The following is a 6,330-nucleotide window of genomic DNA, read 5'->3' on the forward strand; positions in this document are numbered from 1 at the left end:
CCAGCACCTCGCTGATGAGCTGTCTTTTCAGCTCTTCTTAACACCCGACCAGGTCTGTTCCCAGGAAGGGGGGGGGGGGGGGGCGGGAAGGGCAGACAGAGGGCAGGAGGAAACAGAAGGGGGCAAATGTCCATCCTTTCACTGGACTCTGAGCCCTGATCGACTCCCTAGATTCTGAAGGGTGGGAAAGGTACAAAGACAGGTGTAGAAATGACTTGAAATGGGGCGGAAAAGTAGGATGCAGCAGTGTGGAGAGATGGAGGTAATGGGAGAGTGGAGCCCACTGGGAGGTGGGGTTGTCTGGGGAGGTGAGCCAGGAGGGGGGAGGGAGGCAGTCTGGGTGGGGTGGAAGGTGGTCAATGTGGGAGGGAACAGAGTGAGAGATGGGCAGTGCAGGGGGTCAGAGGGATGGGGGTGGGCAGGTGGAGGAACCAGTATGGAGCAATGCCAGATGGAAAGTTAGACATGGTCAGGGTGGTGGGTTATCTGGAAGGAGGGCTGGAGGAGGATCCCACTGGGACAGCAATTAAGAAGCAGTCAGAACCTGGGAGGAATGTCGGGAGTACAGGCTGTGGCAGGGAAAGCAAGGGTGTTTGTGGGTCCTTGGAGGGTCCCAGGAAGGTGAGGGTAAGACCTCCAGAGGCCTGATCTGGAGGGGACCTGATGAGGCCACCTGAACAGCATGGGTAGCGGTGCAGTACCTGCTCCCCTTAGACCCAGGCACCTGCAGGGTGTGCCCATCAGGGTGGGTACAGACTGGGCTGCTTCTCAGCTCTGAGGGCAGAATCTAACGGGGTTTCTTTGGAGCATTTTTTTAGTATTCATGTAGCGATGCAATCTCACCCACATCTGCTTATCACCCCAAGTCCTGTCACATAACTGTCTCCTGCTCTGTGTATAAAGAATGTTTCAGAATAGGAGTAATTCAGGGAAGTTAAGGACACTGGAAGACTGCCCTGGGGATGATTCACCCTTCATGTCCATCTGTTGTGTGGGCTTAGTGCTCCATTGAGAACTATAGGACAGTGGTTAGCCCCATGAAAGATTTTAGGGAAAAAGCAACCTATAAAGGGGTAAGAGGCATAATGGACCAGGAGGGGCAGGGGCAGTTATAGGGGTGAGGGTGTGGGATGGAGCCTGCCAAGTCTGAGATCACGTTTCCCCAGGTGTGGACACCTGGTGGTCTGAGCCTGAAGCAGACTGATTTCTGTTTCAGGGACACAGGACTGGAGTGGTGTTGGGGAGATGCTGACCACAGGGGCTGGGGAATCGAATGGTGTGGCGTTCCATGGGTCGACACGTGGCCGATAGAAGCTCTGCCTGTTTTAATCTTCTCACAATTATTAGGTAAAGTTTATTAATCCCAACCTATATGTGATGAAACTGAGGCTCAGAGAGGCTATGGCAAGGACCCAAGATAACACAGCTTATTGATAGACAAAGCAGGATTTGAACTCAAGTCCTTGGCTCCTGTGCTCTTGCTCTTTCCAGCACACCTCTGGGCAGAAGGTGTTATTCTGTGATGTGTCTGTCTCATTTCAGGCCTGGGGGTGGGAGGTGAGGGACTGGGATGGCAGATTGAGGCTCAAAAGTGTTTGTTGTATGAAAGAATGCGGATATAATATGGTCCTGCTTTGGTGGTTGGGCCTGAGTCCTAGAGACTCTGTGGTAGGAAGGGGAATATAGCAAAGGGGTTCCAATGTGGGCCAGGAAACTGGAAATAGGTTTCCTGTGGGTTTCCATGCTTTTCCTGGACATTCTAGGTCTCTAGATTCTAGAGGTCTGGGCACTGGATCTTTAGAAGAAGGAATGAAGTGGTGTATCTGTGAGCAAGGTGTGTTTAACGAGTGCACGAGTATGTAAGTTTGGGTGTGCATGCCTGTCTGTAAATACATGAGTTCGTGAGTAGGTGTCTTTGTGTTGCACACATGTGAGAATGTTTGTGATGTGTGTGTGTATATATGTGTGTATTTTGAGAGTATGTGTGTGGGTATGGATGTGAGCATCTGAGTGTGTATCTGCATGGGTGAATGTGTGTTGCACACTAGGAGTCTGGAGTTCTCTCTTGTCCAGCAAGAGAGAGGCTAACGTCTGGGAGGATACAAGAGCCCCAAACAGGGCTTTCATCTCTGTATTTTTTAAAAAAATTTTTTTTAACGTTTTTTAATTTATCATTGAGAGACAGCGAGAGACAGAGCATGAGCGTGAGTAGGGGAGGGGCAGAGAGAGGTGGAGACACAGAATCCGAAGCAGGCTCCAGGCTCCAAGCTGTCAGCACAGAGCCTGACATGAGGCTCAAACTCACGAACTGTGAGATTGTGACCTGGGCCGAAGTCCGTCACCCATCTGACTAAGCCACCCAGGTGCCCCTCGTCTCTGTATTTCTTGAGCTCTCAAGATCTTACGCATACGGTGAATGTGAAGAAAACAATCCAAAATAATCATTAACGTGTGTGTGCAAGAAGCAAAGGGGCTGAGGGGCAATTGGAGTTTGTGATCAAAGTACATTAGGATATTGACGTCAAGTGGAAAGTAATTCAGTGCAGGTGATAAGACAAGTTACTTGTGATCCCATTGCAGTATCTCGCTGGCTAACCTTGGGTACTTTCGCCATGTGGTGGCAGCCTTAAGCTTTTTCTAACCCATTTGTGTAAGTAGAACATATTTCCCTACAATTCCCCCTTTTTTGTTTTTGTCTTCTTCAGTTTACATGCGAGGACTGTCATGATGAGCTCCTAATCTGTCTTTTCCTGTCAGGTGATATGGAGGGTGATTCTGCAAGAGCACAAAAACGACATAGTAAAAGTATTCCACTCCCAGAGTTATAATGGAGGATTAGTGCCTTTTGTCTTTTTCGTATAAATTCAATGGCAGCCTCAAGGCTTGAAGGCATGCCAATATTTGTCTATAGAAGTTTGGCTTATTAGCTCTTTGGTAGTGTTTACCATAACTTGGTTAAGTACATGTGCAGTTTGGTAGTGTGGTGAAGGCTAATTCCAGCAATGGTAGCAGAGGCTATAATGCTTACCGTGGCTGGGATCCCCATGATTAAAAGGCTTATGAATCACTTTTGTCTGTTTAATGAATACCAGTGATGGAGATCATGGCCATCAGATGCAAATCGGGGATATATATGCAATACCATTGTGCTCTAAGAGGATGCAGGCCTGGTTAGACAGGTGTTTCAGGCTTCCCATGTTATATCAGGGGCAAGGACTTAGGTTTGTAGAGTGGCTTCAGGATGAGGAGTCAATAAAGAGCCTTCTTCCATCTTGAAAGAGGGGGACGGTGGTCACTCATTCATATTCTGGGGGGTGTCTCCACTCCATAGAGGCCTGGAATTTGAAAGAACACAAGCATATCTGCGACCCCAGGTGGATTTTGTATAGCACCATAGGATAGGAGGGTTTATCTAATTTAGAAGAATGTTGCTCAACTGCATTAGTCTTTGAGGGTCCAGATTTACAAAGTTAAGAGTGATAATAGCACAATCAAGGAGAAGTTGAGGTTGTAATATAGACAACCATGGGTAATTCTCCCTTTGTTTTTTTTTTTTTTTTAAGCATTTTTAAGTTTATTATGTGCTTGTTCTACAATTGCTTAACTTTGTGGATTATAAGGAAATATCATTTTGTCTGCCATTTTCTTCTGCCTTCCCCCGCCACCCCCCACATCATTCCTCCCTGAACTATTTGACCCTTAAAATCTTTAAGGTTGCTGAGGGAAGATGGTCTTCTCTTCTGTAACTTCTTCTTGCTGAATAGGGGCATAGAGATGCCCCCTACCAATGGGTCAACATTGCTCAGTTGGGGTAGGTATAGGGGAGTTATGAAAGCAAAAGATAGAGTTCAGGGGAACCAGAGCCTTCTTGAGCAGGAAGGACTGTCTGTACTGGAAGTTACAACAGTGAAGAGGTCTTCCAACAAGAGTCACAAAACTACGAAAAAAAAAAGACTCAAAAATGGACATGATTAAAAGATGTAATACAAGTGACAAGGACATTCAGTTATTTCTGTGGCACATAACACTTCAATAATTAGAATATCAAGTGATGACCTTATACCAAAGAAATATTAAAACTAGGAATTGCATATAATCTCTAGAATAGTTATAGAATTTACTCAAATGTAACCTAAGGCTTATTCTGTGTTTGATTGTGCTTCCAGAGTAACTTAGCATACCAAAGAAGCCTAATTGGTCAAAAAGACTTCATTTACAGTTTAAATCTTGGGAAATTTGTTAAACAAAACCTCAGAAAGTTATAAAGCACAAAGCATGTTTACCATCAAACCCAAATATCCCTAGTTTCTCTGCAGTAAGAAGCAAAAAGCAGATAAGCCTTGTTTGGTAATCAATGCTTTAGCATCCTATCCTATTTAGAAAAGTCCTAGGGGTGCCTGGGTGGTTCAGTCAGTTAAACATCTGACTTCAGCTTGGGTCATATGCGTTGGAGTCCAGCATTGGGCTCAGTGCTGACAGCTCAGAACCTGGAGCTGCCTCAGATTATGTGTCTCCCTCTTTCTCTCTGCCCCGCCACAGCTTGCACTCTCTCTCTCTCTCTCAAAAATAAATAAACATTAAAAAAAAATTAAAAAAAGTCCTAGATTCAATCCCACTTTATCATGCAAGGAAAACTTTTTAGGTTCCAAAGGTTTTGAAAGCTATCTTAACAATTACCATGAAAACTAGGAGGCAGGAAAAATTAACCATTACTTTAAGTCCTAACATGAGCTTACTTGACCTTTGATAAACAGGTCTACTCCAAACCAACAAACTTACATTTAGGTCCACCTAAGACAATTTGTTCCCCATGGTTAAGTTTTACCTGGAACACTGGTGGGGAAATCTGAAATGGGTGGTCTTTGCTCCTTGACATCTCAGAGACATTGTTTAAGGGTTGGGAAAAGGTTTCTATAGCTAATAATATGGCTCACAGTTCTAAATGTTAGTTAGGTAGATCTCGGTGCAATGTATATTATATGTTTCCGTTTTTTTCCAGTTTTCCAAAGGCAAGTAGTCTTGTGAGTTTTCCCCGAGGCATCTGTAAACACCATAAGGTCATTCTTAATAGGTTGTAGCATCGTGGTAAAGATGTCAGAGGGAATGTTTTGTTCCTTTAAAAGAACAGATTTTTTTTCCAATGGCAAAGCGGAGAGTTGACGTTCTCTGGACATAGGGGTGTCAAAGGGGCTGGCTGACAATAAGGAGGTCTAGATTCCTTGGAAAAATTTGTATTTACGTTGGGTGGGTCTATATCTTCATAACATTATCCGCACTCAGGGGCAGAAGGGCTGTAGTGACAATAGACCATGTAAGAATGACCTCAGGTGGAACATTGGCACCTTATGTATGGCGTTCCTTTAGTGTATTACCTATTTGTTCCCATGTCTAGGTCAAATGTTCCTTGTTCAGGAAACCAAGGTCAGTGTTGCTGGATAATCATTAATAATTTAAAGAGTGCTATGTGAATGTATTGTTTCTGTTCTGGGGATAGGGAGTCTCCCATAATAATTCTCTCAAAAGTTCCACGGCAGCAGCTCCTAATATAGTTTCACTTTTCTCTTACCTCATCAGGAGAGATTAAAGTCTCATGCATTTTTTTCTTTTAGAGCTCTAGTCAATCCATGGCATTCTGTAGTCTTTGAGTACACACTGCTTTCTAGCCACATTGACCTCTAGTCACATAGGCTTTTCTTCTCATCACATCGGGGTCACCATCTGTCACAGATGATGAGTCTAGAGTTCTCTCTTGAGAGAGGGGATACAGAATTGAATATGAGAGTGGCTAATGTCCGGGAGGAGACAAGAGCCCCAACAGGGGCTTCATCTCTGTATTTATTGAGGTCTCAAGATCTTACACATGAGGTGAATGTGAAGAAAACAATCAGATAGTAATCATTAACTTGCTTTGTGCAAGAAGCAAAGGGCCTGGGGGGCAAGTGGAGTTTGTGATCAAAGTACATTAGTATATTGACATCATATGGAAAGTAATTTCCTGCAGGTGATATAACAAGTAACTCATAATTCCTCTACACTATCTCACTAGCCAAGCTTCGGTGCTTTTGCCCTGTGGTGGCAGTTTTCCACCCTAAGCTTTTTTCTAACCCATTTATGTAAGTAGAACCTATTTCCCCACACATGTGTATATGTGTGTGCTGTCCCAGAAGATCCAGAAGACTCATAGCTGAAGATGTCTTTGGTTTGTGCACATTTGTAGCAGGACTCAGGCTGTTTTGTGGGGTGAGTGGGAGGCCAGAAGAGAAAGGCTGTCTGTGTTTGGGGTGTGGGGGATTGCACAGCCTGAGCATGGGGAGTCTCTGCCCTGCCAGA

The sequence above is a fragment of the Panthera pardus genome, unplaced genomic scaffold (genome assembly GCF_024362965.1).
Source record: "Panthera pardus isolate Hobbes unplaced genomic scaffold, ASM2436296v1 HiC_scaffold_6, whole genome shotgun sequence".
NCBI classification, from domain to species: domain Eukaryota; kingdom Metazoa; phylum Chordata; class Mammalia; order Carnivora; family Felidae; genus Panthera; species Panthera pardus.